Source organism: Barbatula barbatula (assembly GCF_947034865.1).
Source record: "Barbatula barbatula genome assembly, chromosome: 4".
Classification (NCBI taxonomy): domain Eukaryota; kingdom Metazoa; phylum Chordata; class Actinopteri; order Cypriniformes; family Nemacheilidae; genus Barbatula; species Barbatula barbatula.
In genome coordinates, this window is record NC_136768.1 from 20,908,265 (window position 1) to 20,930,437 (window position 22,173).

The 22,173-nt window shown below is 42.7% G+C and overlaps 1 pseudogene across 1 annotated transcript; it reads right to left on the bottom strand.

Moving 5' to 3' along the window:
- Window positions 1-378: 378 nt before the first annotated feature.
- LOC306893288 (putative nuclease HARBI1) lies at window positions 379-3,742 on the bottom strand (annotated as a pseudogene). Its single transcript has 5 exons — window positions 3,312-3,742; window positions 3,043-3,158; window positions 2,814-2,925; window positions 1,956-2,227; window positions 379-500 (listed from the first exon to the last, which is right to left on the bottom strand). The product of its transcript is annotated as a putative nuclease HARBI1 (transcript).
- Window positions 3,743-22,173: the final 18,431 nt, after the last annotated feature.

Sequence of the window (22,173 nt, forward strand, 5' to 3'; positions counted from 1 at the left end):
ATAAATTATAGTCAGTCCCATGTTTGTAGAAAGTCATGCCACTTTTTGTGATTTGATCAACCTCCAGAAAAAGTGTAATGATTGTTTGTGGTGGAATTGTTTCAGGTGGAAACAGACTCTGTCAGGGCCCTTTACAAAAGGAGTCTAGAACTAGACTGTTCACTGAAGGAGCTGGACTGTGAGCTGAGGATGCTCCAAATAAAAAAAAAATTGGAGATCAAACAGCTGGTTTCAGTATGTGACCTTTTGTTTAACCAAGTAACCCTTTAGTATGAACACTTTGATCGTTTATTAATGTAATTTTCTATTGCTCTCTTTCTTACTCCACATGACCAATAAAACAGTTTGAGACTTATCTGCAGTCTCAGTGTGCTTTTATTAAGTAAAATATTGTGCTGTGATAGCATCTCTGACAGCTGCCCCAGCTGGGTGGTCAAGTGTGATAGGGTCAATTTCATCAGGGAGAAGCTGGTTTTGTGGTGGTTCTCGCTCAGTAGCGGCTCCAGACAATTTTGATTGGGGGGTCAATGGGGGGTCCTGGTCATTTAAAGGGGGGTCTCATAAAAACCAACAGAAAATACAGTGGACACGGGTAATAACTCCATATTAATGCTACTAAACAAATAAAACAACACAGCATATCAACTACTTTTTTTTTAAATTAATTAATCAATTGTAGTCTGCAAACAATATGCACTTTAATTGCCATATCCACACCCAGTGCCGCTGCTAGTCATATTGGTGCCCTAAGCATAATTCCATTATGATGACCCCCCCCACCCTGAAATTTGCCAGTTTAACTTTTTATTACCAAACATATAACTCAATACCAATAACACAATAGCAGCATCGCAGTATAAAACCTAGGAACACTAAATAGAGAAAGTAAAATCTTCACAGCTTTGCTGACTTTGTAAACATATGTAGAATAGCCAACACACACTACACATTTGAAAGTGCAAACTTTTCTTCAGTAAACAGAATTAGTAGCAGCACATCCACATTTCCCGAATTTAAGTTAATTAAACATGGACATACCTGCATGTGATGCACGGTCATCATCTCGCAGTTTCTTCTTCTTTCTTTTCTCTGATCCTGACTCCTAATGTCTTTTCGGGGCCATTTCCAAATAAGTTGCCTAGGCTACCGTCTGTCACACTGCGTCAGGCGCACGCGCCATCAACCGGTGCTGCCGCGCGGACCGTGCATGGGTGGGTGGTGGTGATATGGGATTGTTCGGCCGTGTTTTTTTTACATATACATGGCTAAAATGTGCCTGCCTAATCATTTTTCTATAGCCTAATGAAATAATATTAGATTTGAAAAAATGTTTTTCATTATGCTATTTTGGTGTCGCCTCAGCACTTGGTACCTTACGCACAGCGCGTGGTAGCGGCGGCGCTGGCCACACCCATGACAGAAAACATATTTACAATCCAAACGAACTACGCGTGTATGATTTAAATTGAGGCTGTCTTGGTTTCTCGGCTGGGCCATGGATTAAATCCCCAGTTAAATCCTCTCCGCCGTCAGGATTCCCACCATCTGTGCCCGCTGTAGCGCTCGATGAGGCGCCATTTCTTTCCATCTGCTCACCTGTCTCCTCCGCCCTTTTTTAGGTATGACAAAACGATCCATTTTTAGCTTTTAGAAAAGTTCGTAGCAGCTCTTGCGGTCTCGCGACAGCGCCTTGAACGCAATGACGCAAGACGCAGCGGCAGCAACGTTCATGGGGCGTCGCATTGATTCTGATGTTTATATTTTTTTATATGTCGGTTAAATTCTTAATTATTATTGTTCTGCGTAGTTTGAAGAGAACGATTTTTAAATCTTTATCCCGGATATATATTTTAATATGTATCAAATATTTTTTAATCAGGAAGGGGTGGGGGGTCTAATGAGGGGTCAAGGCGTTTTTTGGAAGGGTCTTGAGACCCCCCAAGACCCCCCCTGGCGCCGCCACTGTTCTCGCTCCTTTCTGATAGTGGCTATATTGTGCAGAATGCAGCCAATATCTGTGATGTCCGCTTTGGTGACACTCTTAAACGCCTAAGGCAGTTGAAACGTGCTTTTAGGATGCCAAAGGTCATATGGATCTTGACCCTGGTTTTACTGAGGGCCACATTAAAGCGGTTTTGTGGCCCTGTCTGAGGGTCAGGATACAGGGTTAGCAAAAACCTCTGGCATGCATAACCTCTATCTCCTACCAACAGGCCATCAAAAAGCCCTGTCATAGAACAGAAAAGGGGAAAATTGTGTTCGTTTGACATGATTCTGCCGCATCATGTCATGTTTCTCTTGGTTCAGTGGCAGGATCATGACAGAACCTCATGTTTAATGTGGAGAGAGGCAATTATTGTTGTTATGGCCTTCCATACGCTCTCTCCGGTCTCGTCTCTGTTCCCATCCGCTCATTACCTCGTTATTGATTAATGCCCTACAGCTGTTCCCCTCTTGATTTGCGCCCTTATTTAATGCCCTTGTGTCTTCTGTCTTGTGCTGGTTCATTGTGGTTGTGTGGTGAGTTTACGTGTCTAGTCTAGTCTAGTCTAGTCTAGTCTAGTCTAGTCTAGTCTAGTCTAGTCTAGTCGTTCGTGTTCGTTTTATTTTAGTCTTGTTTAAGTGTATGTAGTCTTTGTCCTGTCTTGTTATTGTACCCATGTTTTGTTATGTTACCCCCACGTGGGTCTTTGTTTCATTCCCTTACCCGCTGTCTGCACCTGGGTCCTCTGTCCTTCTCACCACCCGTGACCATGACAACGTTTTGCTATTAAAATTCAACTTTAATGTGTACTGTTCCAAATTTAACTTGCCTTCTTCAAAGCGCTGACACAAAATAGACTCACAGAAGATTTGTGAGTCATGCACTGAGCAAGGCCATTTGGAATCCAAGCTTGTGATCATGCATTCATGATCACAAGTCATCTGCAGATGAAATGTACAGTAAATCATTGTCCTGTCTGTTAGTTACTATCTATTTATTTAAAGATTGATCTCAATGCAAATAAAAATAATTTCACATAGGCTATATAGTAGCCCTACCTGAACATTAAGGCTGTGAAAGGACTTTCTGTTCACATAATCTGCTTCATGTTCTCCTAGCGCTGTGGGGATTGAAACATGTGTGCAGTCTATTGCTCCTATGACTCTAGGGAATCCTATCATAGAAATATAGATTTAAAACCATTCCTAACAGGTAGCTACTGCATACTATTGTGAATTCTTTTTTTGAAATATGCTTTTTTTTTTTAAGAAAAAATGAGCGTGAAAGGTTAAAATGTATGTGATGTCACCCTATCAAGATATCTTACCGGTAATTTTATAAAAGCCCTCTTTTATGGACATGGTGGATAAATGTCCAGGGAACACAATAAAGCTATTTATGTACCCCTGCAGAGCGAGGACCACCTTGCGAATGGTTCGACAGACCGTGTTTTTCCCTAGATATTCTGCATCACCGACCACATAAAAGTATGTACCACTTGCAAAAAAAAACAACGCAATACATACCATTTGTGGTACAGTAAGGGCATGGCTTCGACGAGTCACATTTGTTATGTGCGGCTCAAGAAGTTCGCAAAGATAAGACATTCCTTCCGCAGAAAATCTGTATCTGTCATACAAGTAAGTATCAGGAAAGTGAAGGGGATTGTCTGTCCCTAAAAACTCTTTCTCTACGAAGTACTCGTCTAACAATTTGCGTGGAGATGTCCACAGGATTTGGGAGAAAAGGTGAAGCCATTGCAACAGAGAACAGCCGCTGGGAATTAGTTACGTCATCAATATGTTTCTTTGCTCACAGCTGATTGGTCAAACTTCAGTCTGAGATCTCGAATCCAGAACATAACCTGCCCCGGAGCAGGTTAGCCGTGCAGCATAAGATACCATGGCGACGAACACTGATAAAAGTCGAGCTACTTTCATGGTACCTAAAACCCAGGGTTGGCACAAACTAAACTGAAACATTGCTGGCTAGCCACCTAAACCAGATTCATGGTACAGGCCCCAGCTCCTGTGGATTTATATTATTTTTCTCGAGTTCTTTCCCCGATAAGTTTTTATCTTTGTTTTGATCTATGTAATTTTTTCCTGTGGATGCTATTTTTGCCTTGAAGATCTACACCCTGTGTTGGATTGTATCTACACCCTGTGGCTCAGTGGTACTTTACTCGATCACTATCCCAACGACCCGGGTTCGGGCCTCTGCTGACAGTCCCATGCTTGTTTAAGTAACTTCAGCTGCAACCGTTAGAAGCTATATATACACTCGCACTTACGCCTGCTTATGCGCATTGGCAAGTTTAGCCTGAAAAATACGCTTTTTTAATGTGAAGTTTTGTGTGTGCAGCTTGTGTCAGACAGTGTGCAAATAATATAAATAGTTTTTTCACATCTTCCCTTTGTGCCTAAATGGACAAATTCACACAATGTATCTTAAAATGCCTGCCTTTGCACTAAGCATTACAGAAAGAACAGATGTGTAACAGTACAATATATTTGATCCGTCCATTTCTCATAAAGGGATAGTTCACCCAAAAACTGTATTTTTTTTGTTTATTTACTCACCCCCAGGCCATCCAAAATGTAGGTGACATTTTATCTCGAGTAGATCAATAAAGAATATTGTTTGGTAAATCCGCAGCCCTCTTTGCTTCATATAATAGGAGTATATAGGCTCCACCTGTCTAAGAGTTCCTAAAAAACATAATTCCAAAAAAGCGGCTCCTGGCGACATGTTGAAGTCCACTAAATGGAGAAAATCCTGGAATGTTATTGTTGTGGAATTTTCTTATTCCTTAATCAAGGTGAGTTTTAAACACTTTAGACAAATGCAACACACAGAGAGCATGAGTTACCTTGCAAGGTATTTTATATTTTATTGACATTCAGTCTGCATCACAAGCATGGTGCAGAGAGAAGGCGCTCTTTCCTCCTGCACCCAGAGTTTATATATTAAAACGTGACACCCCCTCCCTTTGCCCCCTAGCCAGAATCCCGAGCTGGTTTACGAGAAGTGATGCCCGTTATTCCAAACAGAACATCTTGGCCTCTGCTCGAGGGCAAAGGCAGAGTGGTATGACGCGTATAGAGGAAAACATAGATACAAACTTCATAAACATATAGATAGACACATCAAGAAGCTAGACTAGAAATTTTCCATTACATTATCCTCAAAACCCTTAATTTCTTTTCAAGTAAGGAGAAAAAGACATGAACATCTTGGCTGACGGGGATGAGTATATTATCAGGAAATGTTTAAGTGAATTAATCCTTTGATTGACCTGGGGAACCCGGAAGAGTGTACGCTTGTATGTCTGCCGCTACTCTCTGGGTTTTTATATTGTAATTTGCTTTGATTTTCTTTTACTAGTTGTAACAAGATCCATAAAAGGAAGGAGACGGGAACCGGCAAACATAAACTAACTTTTAATTAATAAAATCAAACGTAAATAAACACACCACAACATAAAATCCAGGCCTGGTCCTCTCTCACTGACGGTCCGGTCGTTCGTCCTTTAACATGCTCCACAATCTCCTCCGTGATACGAGACCGGTGTGCGTACAGCTGACGCTTGTTAACACAGCTGTAGTGTATGTTACCCCGTGGAAATGTCTCCACCACTGGCTTGTAGCGGTGTGTTAGAAAACTACACCGTATTAGAACTCAAGCGTTGGAATGGTCGCTCTGAGTCTCATCTGACGCCAAGCACTTATTCATGGTGTGTTGAGTTGGGGATTATCCGACGTCTGAGATATGCTCATCGGGGTTCCCGGTCAAGTTATCCAGCTTCTACTGTATATTCTCGGCAGATATCTGTTACATGGTCCACAAAGCGGCCTGCCCGAGCTGGAAAAGACTACACACGGCGACAATCTTGACTCCCTCCGATAACGTATCAAAAACATCAGGACACGAATCCTCCTCATTGGGAGAAAACATGACGCCACTAAAAATGGCCTTGATAAACGCCAGATCTGTTATAAACAAAACTTTTTTGATAAATGCCTTTTTTTTATTTTATTTTCATTACTGAAACATGGCTTACTCCAGATGATCGAACTTCTTTATCTGAACTCTGCCCTACAAACTGTAAATATCTCAGCTGCCCTAGAACCTTTAGTCGTGGTGGGGGGGGGGGGGGTCGCTGTGATTTTTAAGAACTTGTTTTCATGTAAGCCTCTCTCTACAGACTCTTATTCCAGTTTTGAGGCTTTAGTTTGTAAAGTGGATTTACTGAAACCTGTGCTTTGTGTCCTAATTTATAGAGCACCTAAAAAAGGTTTTTGTAAAAGAGTTCTCAGATTTTTTTTCTTTTTTGGCCACAAAAGCTGATGAAGTTTTGCTTCTAGGCGATTTCAATGTACATGTTTGTTGCCCACAAAAGCAAATTGTAAGAGAGTTTACCCAACTTCTAGACTCTTTTAACCTAACTCAATATAAGTAGTATAATCATATACTATGTGTCAAAAAGTTTGATTGATTTATGACCCTCCTGTCAAAGGCCTGTCATCCTGACAGCCTGTCACTCAAATGGTTCTTTTATGGGCTGTCAATCTTACTGACATTTATGTTTTATGACTGTTGTAGGGGTGCCTATGAACCCCACCTTCCTACAGTGGTAGCCCCCAACACCTTTTCAAACCTGCTTTTTCTATCAGGACACCTGCTGTGAAATGTGTTTGTGTATTAGCAAATTAGAGAGAGTTAGAGGTTTAGTTAGAGGCATACATAGTGGCATTGATAGGCTAACCCTTGTAATATGTTCGATTGTTTTAGTTTAATTTTGTAACATGAGATAAGACTTGGCCCCCCATGTCATTCAAATAGTGGCATTGATAGGCTAACCCTTGTAATATGTTCGATTGTTTTAGTTTAATTTTGTAACATGAGATAAGACATGCCCCCCCCCCCCAGATGTCATTCAAATTCGTTTTACGGCATGTCACTCTAAAATAGGAGGTTTTTATGGTCTGTCAATCTAAAATAGGTGGATTTTACGGCATGTCAATCTAAAAACTACAGATTTATAGCCGCATCGTCTACCTAAAAACCACTTACCATCAATAAATGTGTTTTTCACCCTTTTGACATGACATCACCGAGGGTTCACATTACCGTGTGAAAGTTGTTTGTGTATTTTAAATGAATGAGAGAAATCATGTAAATGTTTGTGTGATGTTTCTTCCAAGAGTTTACTTTGAAAAAGTGTTCAAGACAGATTTAAGATTAGATTAGGATGCAGCTGTGCCTAGACGAGCCGTCTGTATGTGTAAACCTATCCTGAGGGTTCTTGTTATGCTAACGGTTTGTTTGATAGAGACATTTGGTAGACAAACGCCGTTACATGTCTACTAGTGTTGTTAAGAAATGTAATGAAACAAACATAAGATTGTGTAAAAATAAAATAGAAAAGGTTATAACTCTTCATACACTTATAAGAGGTGCTACTTTTGGCTGATTTACCAATAAATAGTTATTGTAATTCTTTAGTGAGGTTTTGGTTATACATTAATCAAATGATCTACTAGGTAGACGTGGAATACACACACTACCACACAGCTTTTGGGGTGTAAGTTTGAAATATGTTAATGACGGACCCCTGCTACGCTCACAATGGGTATGGTGTCTTTAAAAAAAAAAGTTTAAAAGAGGGTTCTTGTAGTGTCCTTGTGTCGAGACCGTACGGACGTGTTGTGGTAACAGATATTCGATACTCTTTTGTTGTCTTGAATATAACTTACAGTTTTTCTAAAATGGCAAGCTTTCTGACCGGTATGTTGGTTTTCATTTTCTCTTTATAACAAAAATAAATAAAATGTCTGTATATAACTTTTTGTTACGGTTGTCGGGGACTGTTTAACAGGCTGTATCATACCGTAGGTGCATTAAACGATCCGCGATATTCTTGGCTTGCAGAAGAACTAAACGCTCTTAATCACGCAGCAGGTAAGTGTGTCTAATTTTTTATTTTTATATATAAACCATTGTTCGTAGAAAAACATCGCAACATTTGTTACACGTTATTTTTATCAAACAGGAGCAACACTGGGGTCTGTCGACACACCCCCGCAAAACCCTGACGTTAGAAGGAGACTCATTGGTAAGTAAAATAGGTATGTCTATAGTTGTTCAAAACCCTATATAAACATGTTAGTCACACATTTTCTTTTTACATATGTCATCAGGTTCAGGAGACACACAAAACGTCGAAACACCACAGTTTGGCTACGGCGATAACGACTCACTAAGTAAAATATACTTATTTTGTTTTATGTTTTGATAATCCGCTAGAAATGTAGATATGTGTTTTAAATAATGTGTTTTGTAGGGTCTTTATCGCGATTGGTGGCAAACATATCTACAGACCCTGCGTTACCAAGTACCTCTATTCGAGCTCCAAGGCCATTTGTAACGGCTGCTCAAATTCACGCGGTGTCCGGCGACATTACCAACGAACGAACAGCGCAGGCTACAACACCGTTGCAAAATCTAAATAACGGGTCCGGTGAGTCTAAGGCTTTTTATATTTATTTATAAACATCTTGAACCTTTTTTGGTTATCTCTCTCGCCTAATACATATTTTGTTTTACTATTTATTTCAGAGGCTGTGTGGGACGACGATTTAGTTAAAGCGTGGGAAGCGGCAGAGTTCACCCAGGCCGAACCAACAGGGTCTTCAGATAATAATATAGAACTTGATTCAGCCCCTGACACAGCGGTGTTGCCGGCTAATCAAGAGGCGTTCAGAGCGGAGGCTGGTACAATACGAACGGCGACCCCGGTACCTGTCTTTGAGGCAGCGCCGATTTTACGTCGTTTGGATCTGATTAGCTCCGAATTGAGGATTGCGAGAGATGATCGGCGTTGTTTGCGTGATGAAAGACGGAGAGACAGAAGGGATTTTGAAAAGTTAAGGAGTGTCATCACGGCAACATCGGTATCGCTGAGAGAAGGTCTAGCGAGGCAACGGATGATTCGTAAGGCTCTAAAAGACATTCAGGACGGTCAAGCGCAAAGTGTTCTGTTATTTATGGAGATCATTAACATGGGCAGACGCAGATCTGGTGAGTAAACACCGTGTATATAAATCACGTTGCACATGTTTAATGTTTTATTGTTTTTGTTTTTATTGTTATTGTTTTTAAAAAGTATGTATATGAGGGATTTCAACAGTGTTTTTAAAAAGTTTTAAATAAAATATTGTGAAATGGCCGCAAAACGTTGTCAGGGGTCAGATGATTCTGAAAGTGAGTCAGCGGCAAAAATATTTAGATACCACAGTGACGATGGTTCACACCCCCCACAAAGTGTTTCAGACACGTTACAGAGATTCATTTACACAGTCAGGTCGATGCATAGACCGACTACTACAACCGAGTCTCTTTTAGCTTTAATTAGTACCGTTCGTTCAATGTCAGATGTACAGCCAGAACCAATTGTGGCTCTAGATGCACCTGTTTTAAATCAACATCAAGTTGGTTACGGATTAGATATTGTTGATGCAAATAATGTAGGTCCTGATGTTGATGAAGATATTGATGATGCAGATATTGTTGCTGATGAACCGGTTGTAAGAGATGTAAGAAATGTTGAGACAAACGAAACAACCATACCCTCTCCATCCATTCATCCATTTTCTTCCGCTTATCCGGGGCCGGGTCGCGGGGGCAGCAGTCTAAGCAGGGATGCCCAGACATCCCTCACCCTAGACACTTCCTCCAGCTCTTCCGGGGGGACACCGAGGCGTTCCCAGGCCAGCCGGGAGACATAGTTCCACCAGCGTGTCCTAGTTCTTCCCCGGGGTCTCCTCCCGGTCGGACGGGCCCGGAACACCTTCCGAGGAAGGCGTCCAGTAGGCATCCGTAACAGATGCCCAAGCCACCTCAGCTGACCCCTCTCGATGTGGAGGAGCAGCGGCTCTGCTCCGTGCTCCGAGCTCCTCGCGGGTGACCGAGCTTCTCACCCTATCTCTAAGGGATCGCCCAGCCACCCTGCGGAGGAAGCTCATTTCAGCCGCCTGTATCCGGGATCTTGTCCTTTCGGTAATGACCCAAAGCTCATGACCATAGGTGAGAGTAGGAACGTAGATTGACTGGTAAATTGAGAGCTTCGCCTTGCGGCTCAGCTCTTTCTTCACCACGACGGACCGGTACATCGACCGCATTACTGCAGAAGCTGTACCGATCCGTCTGTCAATCTCCCGTTCCCTCCTCCCCTCACTCGTGAACAAGACCCCGAGATATTTAAACTCCTCCACTTGAGGAAGGAACTCTCCACCAACCTGAAGTGGGCAAGCCACCCTTTTCCGACTGAGGACCATGGCCTCGGATTTGGAGGTACTGATTTTCATTCCAGCCGCTGCACACTCTGCTGTAAACCGTCCCAGTGCATGCTGAAGGTCCTGGTTTGAAGGGGCCAACACGACGACATCATCCGCAAATAGCAGAGACGAGATCGTGTGGTCCCCAAACCTGACACCCTCCGGCCCCTGGCTGCGCCTAGAAATTCTGTCCATAAAAATTACGAACAGAACCGGTGACAAAGGGCAGCCCTGCCGGAGTCCGACATGCACTGGGAACAGGTCCGACTTACTGCCGGCAATGCGAACCAAGCTCCTGCTTCGGTCGTGCAGGGACCTGACAGCCCTTAGCAAAGGACCACAGACCCCATACTCCCGAAGCACCCTCCACAGGATGCCGCGAGGGACACAGTCGAATGCCTTCTCCAAATCCACAAAACACATGTGGATTGGTTGAGCAAACTCCCATGAACCCTCCAGCACTCTGTAGAGGGTATAGAGCTGGTCCAGTGTTCCACGGCCCGGACGAAAACCACACTGTTCCTCCTGAATCCGAGGTTCTACTATCGGCCGTATTCTCCTCTCCAGTAACCTGGCATAGACTTTCCCGGGAAGGCTGAGAAGTGTGATCCCCCTGTAGTTGGAACACACCCTCCGGTCCCCCTTCTTAAAAAGAGGGACCACCACCCCGGTCTGCCATCCCAGAGGCACTGTCCCCGACCACCACGCGATGCTGCAGAGGCGTGTCAGCCAAGACAGCCCCACAACATCCAGAGACTTGAGGTACTCAGGGCGAATCTCATCCACCCCCGGTGCCCTGCCACTGAGGAGTTTCTTGACTACCTCAGTGACTTCGGCTTGGGTGATGGACGAGTCCACCTCTGAGCCCTCAGCCTCTGCTTCCTCAATGGAGGACGTGACGGTGGGATTGAGGAGATCCTCGAAGTACTCCTTCCACCGACCGACGACATCCCCAGTTGAGGTCAACAGCCTCCCACCTCCACTGTAAACAGCGTTGGTAGGGCACTGTTTCCCTCTCCTTAGGCGCCGGACGGTTTGCCAGAATCTCTTCGAGGCCAGTCGATAGTCCTTCTCCATGGCCTCACCAAACTCCTCCCAGGCCCGAGTTTTTGCCTCCACAACCACCCGGGCAGCAGTCCGCTTCGCCTGCCAGTACCTGTCAGCTGCCTCAGGAGTCCCACAAGCCAACCAGGCCCGATAAGACTCCTTCTTCAGCTTGACGGTTTCCCTTACTTCCGGTGTCCACCACCGGGTTCGGGGATTCCCGCCTCGACAGGCACCGGAGACCTTACGGCCACAGCTCCGAGTGGCCGCTTCGACAATGGAGGCGGAGAACATGGTCCACTCGGACTCAATGTCTCCAGCCTCCCTCGGGATCTGGTTGAAGCTCTGCCGGAGGTGGGAGTTAAAGATCTCTCTGACAGGAGACTCGGCCAGGCGTTCCCAGCAGACCCTTACAGTACGTTTGGGTCTGCCGAGTCTGTCCAGCTTCCTCTCCTGCCATCGGATCCAACTCACCACCAGGTGGTGATCAGTTGACAGCTCCGCCCCTCTCTTAACCCGAGTGTCCAAAACATATGGTCGCAGGTCAGATGAAACGACCACAAAGTCGATCATCGACCTGCGGCCTAGAGCGAGGTGACATTCCACGTCCCTAGAGCTAGCTTCCGTGTCCAGGGATCGGGCTGTCGAGGCACTCTCCTCCGACTGCCGCCCGATCCACAATGCACCGACCCCCTATGGTCCCTCCCGCACGTGGTGAGCCCACGGGAAGGCGGCCCCACGTCGCTCCTTCGGGCTGAGCCCGGCCGGACCCCGTGGGGAAAGGCCCGGCCACCAGGCGCTCGCATATGAGCACCAACCCGGGCCTGGCTCCAGGGTGGTGCCCCGGTTGCGCCATACCGGGCGACGTCACGGTCCTTGTTTTTGTAAACATCATATGGGGTTTTTGAACCACTCTTAGTCTGACCCATCGCCTAGGACCTGTTTGCCTTGGGAGACCCTACCAGGGGCATATAGCCCCCGACAACATAGCTCCTAGGGTCACTCGGGTACTCAAACCCCTCCACCACGTTAAGGTGGCGGTTCAAGGAAGGGACCATACCCTCTGTTTGTTTAAATCCTAGCGAAGCTCAGCGAATAGTAAGAGAGGGCGGTAGTGTTGGTGATTATACCGTGGTCCCTAGAAGAAGGTTTAACAGCTTGGAAATACATAGGGTATTGAACCTGCGTTCGATAACATCCAACGATATGGCAGACTATGTTTGGCTTTTACATGAGGCATTGACTGAAATAGTTCAATTTTCGCGACAGCTGGCTGGTGATGGCGGTTTGATTAATATCACGTTACGAGGTGCTAGTCTGACAGCTGATGTTAATACACTATTGTCACCTAGCAACAACTATAGCATAGAGCTTTTTGAATACCAGATCGAAAAGATAATGCAGAGCAACGCAGACGTGTGCGTTGACGATAGATTGGAGTTGAAAGTGTCTATAGCCATGTGTAGACAAGGTGGTGCGTATAGAAAACTCCGTGACACAGCTCATAACGAGGTTATTGCGAGAAACAGAATGAATCTTTTCTGCCCGTTAATATCTCAAACAATCTGTGTTTTGCTATTTGTCTGGCACATTTTCTGAACCCCCAAAAACAACACACAGAGTTAATACAATTAGCTTCAGCATTGCAGAATACTGCTGGTCACACTGATCAGGATATGATAGGCTTTAGTGACATAGCAAAGTTTGAACGTCAGTCTTATGTTAAAATGGTGGTCTTCCACAGGTCAGACCCTGGTGTGTTGGAAAAGTACAACACAAAAGATGCACCACATAACAGAACAGTGTTTTTGTACCTGCACGATGGTCATTATTTTATGATTAAGAACTTAAAAGCTTTCATAGGTACGCCTTACGTTTGTGAATTTTGTTACAGGGGTTACACATGCCGTAGAGATCACAGCTGTAAATATGTGTGTGATATCTGTAATGGGTCTGAATGTTTCAGACACGCTGTGGAAAAAAAGACAATGTGGTGATTGTCTTCGTTACTGCAGATCTGACTATTGTTATGACATGCATAAGAAACCGCCGCTTGGTCAACAGTTTTCGCAGTGTGTTGTGACCAAACATTGTCCAAAATGCAATAGACGTTATCACATTAGCGGCACAGATCCTAAACCCCACAAATGCCCAGCAAGTTGTTGTGTCCATTGCGGTGATGTGTTGGTTGCTGATGGAGCCCATCAGTGTTTCATACAACCGATTACCCCTAAGGAACCTGGTGTGAAATACATATTTTATGATTTTGAAACACGCTACCAAGACGGTAAACACGTTCCGAATTTTGTGTGTGCTATCACTTTTTCTGGTGAGGAATTCACAGCAGAGGGTACAGATTGTGTCGACAGACTCCTCAGACGTTTCAGACAACCGCGTTATAAAAATTACACATGGATTGCACATAATGCATCAGGGTTTGACAACTTCATACTTTTGGAACATTTCACAAAAGTAGGGCTCACGCTTAAAATCACAATGCAGGGGTGTCGTTTAATTTTAATGTATGACAGCGGCTTTAAGCAACGTTTTATTGATAGCTACTCATTCATACCCATGCGTTTGGCCAATACAGCGGCCGCGTTAAACCTGTCCTGTGACGATAAGGGATACTTCCCACACCATTTCAACAGGGTAGAAAACGAAGATTATGCAGGCCCTTATCCAGACAAGCATTTCTATGGGTACGAGACCATGAGTGATAAAGACAGAGGTCAGTTCGATGCTTGGTACACAACAGTCACCGATAAGGTGTTTGATTTTAAAAAAGAACTAGCCATGTATGGCAAGAATGACGTTGTTTTGCTGAGGGAGGCATGTATGAAATACCGCGATGAATTCATGCAATGTACCGGCATTGATCCGTTTATGTGCACCACATTAGCATCATGCTGTATGGCTGTGTACAAAACACATTACCTCCCAAAAGACACTCTAGCTATTACCCACAACAATGCATACACCAATCAGAACAAGGCCTACTCAGATGTCTCCATCGAATGGCTGGAATATGTAAAAAAAAACACGGGGCATAGACATTCGACATGCTTTAAACTACGGTGAGGTGTCAATTGGTAAATATTTTGTTGATGGGTATTTTGAGAATTCAGATGTAAAGACAGTTTTTGAGTTTTTTGGATGTTTCCACCATGGATGTTTAAAATGTTTCAGACATGAACATGTTAACCCCCTCTCAAAACTATCCTATGGTGATCTCAGAAGACAGGTTGATGACAAACTTGTAGTGTTGAAACAATTTTATGGTCTGAAGGTGGAGGTGATGTGGGAATGTGAGTGGAAAACAGCTAAACAAGCCGATCCTGCTGTAATTGTTTTTATGTCCACATATAAACACCCTGAAAGATTGAGACCACGCGACGCTTTATTTGGGGGGCGTACTAATGCGTTCAAATTGTACCATAAGGTCGCAGAAGGTGAGAAAATAAGATATGTCGATTTCACAAGTCTGTATCCTTTCTGCCAAGCCAGAAAGGAGTACCCTGTAGGTCACCCACAAATCATTTTCAAGGATTTTGAACCTCTAGAAAATTATTACGGACTTGTGAAAAGCTGTGTTTTACCACCGCGTAAACTACTACACCCAGTGCTTCCCATGAGATTTGGTGGCAAGTTAATATTCCCCCTCTGTCGCACCTGCACCGAACAACAAAACCAAACAACCCCCTGCAGACACACCGATGATGAAAGATCCATCTCCGGTACTTGGGTTAGTATTGAATTGTTAAAAGCTGTAGAGAAGGGATATATTGTGACGAACATAGATGAGGTGTGGCATTTTCCACAGCGGTCGGATACCTTGTTTTGCGAATATGTTAAAACATTTTTGCAGTACAAGCAGGAAGCCAGCGGTTATCCAGAACATGCGGCAACGGACACTGACAAACAATCATACATCGACGACTATTTTGAAAAAGAAGGGATTCAACTGAACCCTGCTAAGATAAGTCACAACCCGGCACGTCGCTCAATCAACAAGCTATTGCTTAATAGTTTGTGGGGCCGGTTTTCAATGAGGGAAAACCTACCCACAACAGAGTTACTTTCAGACCCTGAGGAGTTTGCTCAGCATATTTTTGGCAATGGCTATGACATCAAACATTTCTCATTTGTTTCAGACACTGTAGCGATAATTCAATGGTGTTATGCTGATGGTAAAGGTGGCCAGACCCGTGATATAAACATTTTCTTAGGAGCATTTACAACAGCGCATGCTCGTTTAGAGCTGTATGGTCTAATGGATAGGTTGTCCGATAGATTGTTGTACTGTGACACAGACAGTGTCATTTTCACATCCAAAGACGGTGATTGGGATCCACCATTGGGTCCTTACCTAGGTAATCTCACCGATGAAATCAGGTCAGGGGGCTTCATAACCGAGTATGCTTCAGGAGGCCCGAAGACATATGGTTATCGCACCAACACTGGGAAAGTTTGTATGAAAGCCAAAGGTATAACGCTTAATGCAGTAAACTCTGAGGCTATCAGATTGGACACTCTGATAGGACTTGTCAATCACTATGTTGTGGGGGATGGTGATAGTCGTCACATACTGGCCCGTATGGACGGTATTGTGAGGGATAAAAAGCGGTTTAAACTCCATAACAAATCACTAGTCAAACGTTTTCGAGTGAATTACAATAAAAGAGTTCTGCTTGGTGATTACACTACACTACCATATGGCTACTGACAACGTTTTTGGTCATCGAGGTGTGCTAGACACCGAGGCATTTGATTTCAGGTTACAACATCCATTTTCATGTGTGATAAGTGGACCATCAAACTCTGGGAAATCCTTTTTTGTAAAAATGTTGTTGCAAAATGCTGTTACATTGATTTCTAAAAATATTGTAGAATATTGTATATATTTATGATTGTTGGCAACCATTGTATGACGATTTATTGAAGCTGTATAAAATTAAATTTGTTGAAGGTATACCACAGACTCTCAATGATGATCATTTGTTTCCTGTCAATAAAACAAATCTGCTTATTATTGATGATTTAATGAAAGAAGCCAGTGTTAACAATGAAGTGGAAAAGGTGTTTACACAGTATGTACACCACCGAAATCTTAGTGCTATTTACATTGTACAGAATTTATTTTGTCAGGGTAAATCCAGCAGGACCATCAGCTTGAACACAAGCTATTTGATATTGTTTAAAAACCCCAGAGACGCCACACAGGTAATGGTTCTAGCCAGACAGATGTATCCAGGCCGTGCAAAATATTTTATGGAATCTTATCAGGACGCTACCGGTAAACCTTACGGATATCTCATGATTGATTATAAAGCAAAAACACCGGAACAATATCGTCTCAGAACAGACTTACTCTCTACAAATCCGGTAGTGTATCTACAGAAAAGAAAACATTGAGACGATTTAAAATGTCTGCTAAACTTTATAGAAATCTCCCAGTGTTAAAGATGCTTTTAAAAGCCACACCCAGCCAGAGACGGGTTATTTTACAGTCTACATCCGATGAACTTATTGTAACGCTGTGTGAGCTCGCCCTTAATGTACTTCACAGTAACATACCGCTCACATCGCAGCAATACCAGAAGCTAAAACGCCGGAAAACAGTGCTTAAATTTGTGACAAACAAGAAGATTGATATTAAAAGAAAGAGACGGATGATAAACCAGCAGGGTGGTTTCCTTTTGCCCCTCTTAAGCATAGCAATCCCCTTTATTACTAGTTTGGTTACTTCTAGATAAATGGAGTTTGCCGAGAAGATGTTTTTAGTCCCACAACATCAACTCGATAAACTAAAATCTGGTATACCACGTGAGTCTATTCAACAGTCGGTGGAGAATGATTTGGACTCTGCTATAAGGGACATCCTACACAACTCTGAAATGGCATCTCATGAAAAAGCTAAACGGTACACAAGTATTTTACAGAGATATCTAACATTTGCTAAGCAAGCTGACCGCGAGACATCTATGTTAACGTTAAACATGCCTCTGTCTGATAAAGAAACATCTAATCATGTACCGAATGCTGAAAACACTAGGTTATACGACAACGTGGTGAATGATGTATTAAAGAATATACCGCAAAGGAGCTTGAAAAATATTCGATACATCTTAGATAAAATGACTAACGCTAAAGACATCGCTTCATGGACTGATTCTGGGGAGTTTGTATATAAAGGACGGAACATACCCGGATCACACATGTTGGATTTAGTTAAAAATGTCGTAGCCCCATACAATGTCAAAGATGAAAACCGACCTCTAGGATGGATAGAGTTTCTGGAGACTTTTGCAGCACTAAATATACCGCAATCTACGGTACCCAACCGTCATATACGTCGTGTTATCGATAATTTTAAACTAGGTTCATCGCCTGATAGTTATGCAACAACACCGAGGGGTAGAGATGCGAGAGCCGGTACCCCACGTCATGATAACGACCATTCTGACGGCGATGTTATCATTTCGCCTAGTCGCAAACGCTGTCGATGGATGCATCTCTAATCTTTTCGTTTTATTTTGACATAAACAAGAATATTCTGTTATATTTTGTGTGTGTGTGTGTGTGTGTTAATAAAAATAAGTCAACGCAAAAATAAGAATCTTGCACTATTTGTTATTTATTATGGTTTTATTCCAGTACATAATTATACATTTTGCCAGTCTGAACACATTGAATACATTTAAACACATTTCTCTTATTAAAATGGTTATAGGTTTTTAGTTTTTTCACAAAAAACGACACCATAGTATCGTTTTTATCTAAATCATCAGAGTACAAACTCATCATGTATTCATAATCATAAGTAGTGGACATATGACGGAGAAAGAACATGCAATGTTGCCCACACGTGTCTGACGAATAATTCTGGACTTGCTTGTTTGAGTATATCACACTGTCGCAGTTAAGAAATAGAAAATTACTGATTTGTGTTGGAAACCGGGGGTGATCGGGTTTATTTCCAAAACTGTCAAAAAAGCACCCAACCCCTTCCCTGGTTATGTATATGGCTAACCAGTGTTCCCCGGGGAGTCCTGAGGGGTGTGTATTGATTATGACCATAGATGGTACTGTTCTCAGACGTTCTTCTGGTAAATAATCACACGGCAGCACACCTAGAAAATGTGTGTTGCATGATATTTTATCCATCAAGACTGTGAGCTGTACGGTATTCATTTTAATAGTAATCGATCAAGACCTGTCTGCGATTTGAAATTTCAAGAATCGAATCATAAATAGCATAGATTACAAGGTTTATCGTACGGGGGAGCGGTTGTCGAAACCGTGCTTCTAGTCTGATATTTCCAGATTTGATGAGAGACACATGTCTAGAACACTCCTCATCAGGAGTCAAATTAAATTAATATAATGTGTACCCGTGCAAATATTCTTCGCGGTCAATAGACAATGCTTGGTTTTTCAGATGTCTTCCAGAAGACAGAGCTAGTTGATAGTACTCCCGTATAGCAGAACCGGCCCCGTATTCAGGTTGTAGCGGTTTGGCCGGATGTTGCTGACCGTCAACATATACGGCCAAGAATTCTAAATCGTAATTTTTAAAAGCAAAGGGGTTTTTATTATAGGCCCCCGTGAATGCATCGTTATCAACCATGGCTATGACCAAAGACTTGGGGTGGGTTCCTAGAAATACATTTTCCTGGGTCACGACGCGTGAACCAGCAGGCAGCGAATGATTTTTTAATATTACTCGCTCAATAGGGTATTTGGCTGTTGCCGAGAGCAGTGCGTGAGCATGACCCAGTCGTAGTGCTGGTGACACGGTAACTTTTTTCACAAAAAGTGACGCGGACTGAATATTTATTTTATAATTTATATTGTCGTCCCTCATCAGACAAAACTCGTCTTTACACCTAGTCATACGGATTTTGATGTCCACACCATTAAGCATAAGTTTTTCCTGAAAAAATATGTCATTGTGAACTAGTGCTAATAATTCTACAACACTGCTGGCATTAGTGTACGCAGCTCTCTTTGTCAGACCAGCATTTCCTTCCCCCGGATCAGTACAGTCCATATGTCCGGCTGTATCTTTGTAAAAGAGACCGGCGGAAAACGTTGTTTGAAGAACATCTTTTCCGTAGTTAAGAAGACACTCTATAACACATCGGTATGGATATGTGCTGGAACTCTGTGAGATAAGTCTATCTCCAAGTGATACGTCAACCTGTGAAAAAATGGTGGCTCCTGCGTAGTTAATCAGACCTACAGGTGCTCCATCTACAATATCTGTGCCGTCCGGATTTGTGATTTTGAGACGCAAAAACAACAATGTATTATTTAGATCGATATAATCTTCTCCATTCCCCGCTATAAAAAATTCCAGGGGTGCTGTGTCTGATATTGCAGATAATGGTGGTATCTCAATATAGGCATTTCTTTCAATTGCCGTTTGAGTTAGAGGCACCGTGAACAAATCCAATTCTGATTTAACACACTCTTCTGACATGCTGTGTAGCAATGCCATGATCTAGAAGATGGTGTTAGGATTTCTCTTTGAGCTTATTTTACGCTTTACCGACACCCTACGTTTTCGTTTTACAACTGAGATCTTCTTAGATGACCGTCTTGCTTTCTTTTGAGAATGACCCCTCCTCTTGTCACCTGGGGGTCGTAGCAAACGTTTACGGGACATTACCAATAGACCCGAACCGTCTTGTGGGTGTTTGTTATGGTTAAAAGCGCTTGACATTGTGTTACTGACAACGTCACTAAGTATGTTTTTTGCAGCTGATTTTAGATGGGGTTTCGCTATGTTGAAACCTCGCCTTAACAGAGGAATAGCCATTCTAAAGAGGCCTCTAAACAGACCCCCAACACCTCCTCCGTACATAACAGCACCGCCGGCATACCCTGGTAGAGCGCCACCTGCCTGGTTCGTATAGTAAGCCACGTAGCGTTCAGGATCATGATTATAATTGTTGAATAAGGCCATTATTATATGAAATGTTTCACAGGTCTAAAGTGAAGCTTAACGCTAACTTTGCCGTATGAAAACTTTACGTGTGTATTTTGGTCGTCCTTAACTTCAATACCAATGTCTGTGATGGCTGTTTTGTTTATAGAAATGTAATGCATTTTGTCGTATCGCAAACAAACCATATGCTTATTTTCTCCGGCTATATGAGCTGTACCTAAGAGAGGTACATAGGCATCACCAACTGACTGGTAATCGATAATGTCTGTGTATAAATACAAGGTGTAGAAGCCCCCTTGTATTTCTGATTGATGCGGTGCATACGTCACAACATCCGTGTCGTTATTAAAGTCAGCAGATATGTATGCATTCCCGTGTTTGTCCACCTGTTGCTGAGTGTGCGTTACACTGTTTTTGTCGATATTAAAATCCGTTGGCACGTATGAAGAGCCACCTAATGGAGCCCCGGGTTTCGCTCCTAAAATATTGGCTAGTTTCCCGTAAAAAGTCAAAGATATGTTAGGTTTTGCATTCAGAAACACACAGTTTTTCACACTGTCATAACCGAAAGATGAATGCGGCGTAAGGGCCTCATTTATCTCTCTAACCAGAGAAGCAATGTCATCATAATACCCCGTTTTTATACGGTAACGTATCGGAGACATTTTATTACGCATCAATGAATCGTCATCGTGTTTATTCTTCTTCTTCATAGGACCACCACTGAGCGGGGGTTGGCCGACATTTATTTCAAAAAATGCATCTTCAGTATTAAACGTGTACCACGTTCTAGGATATTCGAATTCAACAACCCCCACTTCCCATTTACCTTTCACATGTAACGGGTTGGCTAGGCACGTCCTATAATTAGAAATAGTGTTGTCAGGATACACCGACAACGATGCATTGCATGGTAATACGACATAAAAACCGTCGCTACCCATGGCTGTTTTCTAAATGAATGTCGTAGACTACTATGCATTCTCCTTTTTAAATCGCATGTACGTCGACCACTTCTTTTTCGGGGACCCAGCTATTAAATTTAGACGGCCATCCATACCATTTTACCAAGACAATGGTCTTCTTACCCTGCTTTTTCTTGTCCAAGATTGTTTCTACTTTAAACGTATTGTTTTTGCTCACAGATATTTTTTGTAACTCTGGCTCGTAAAAACTACCATCAATAATATCTCCGTCATAATCACAAAGTTTGTAAACTGGTGGGTCTCGTTGTACACACTTGTTCACCGTGAAATACTCTTCTGTATAATTTTTCTCGTAACCCTTGGCGAACGGACCCCTCACTTTGGATATTCTTACAATATCTCCGATTTTGTATTTAAACAATGGTTTAACACATCGAGCATTCCTAGGTCCGTAAAGATTTTGAAACACTGTGTCTTCGTTGTTTTCGTTAACATCCACGGGTCTCATTTGAATACTTCGATGAAAACTGGTGTTATAACCCAGCTTGATATCTTGTAACACATCTACGTATCGACGTGTGTTAGCGGCTGTTAAGTACCGCCACATTCTGCTTTTCAGAGTTCTATTAAAACGTTCAACAACGCTAGCTTTTAAATCCGATGCTGTAGCAAAATGTTGAATATTATACTTTTGTGTATATGTGTAATAAACGGTGTGTAATAAACCTTTTTCATGAGATCTGACATGTTGTCATTTCAACAGACACAGACATATAAAGTATAACTTTTTAAAACAATGGATTTTATTTAAGAATGTACAACAACAATAAAAACAACACATTTCATAGGCTGTCTAGATAGCCAAGAAAACGAACACATGTGAAAATATCTTTATCAAGCATGTAGTCGCTCACAATTTCAACAATT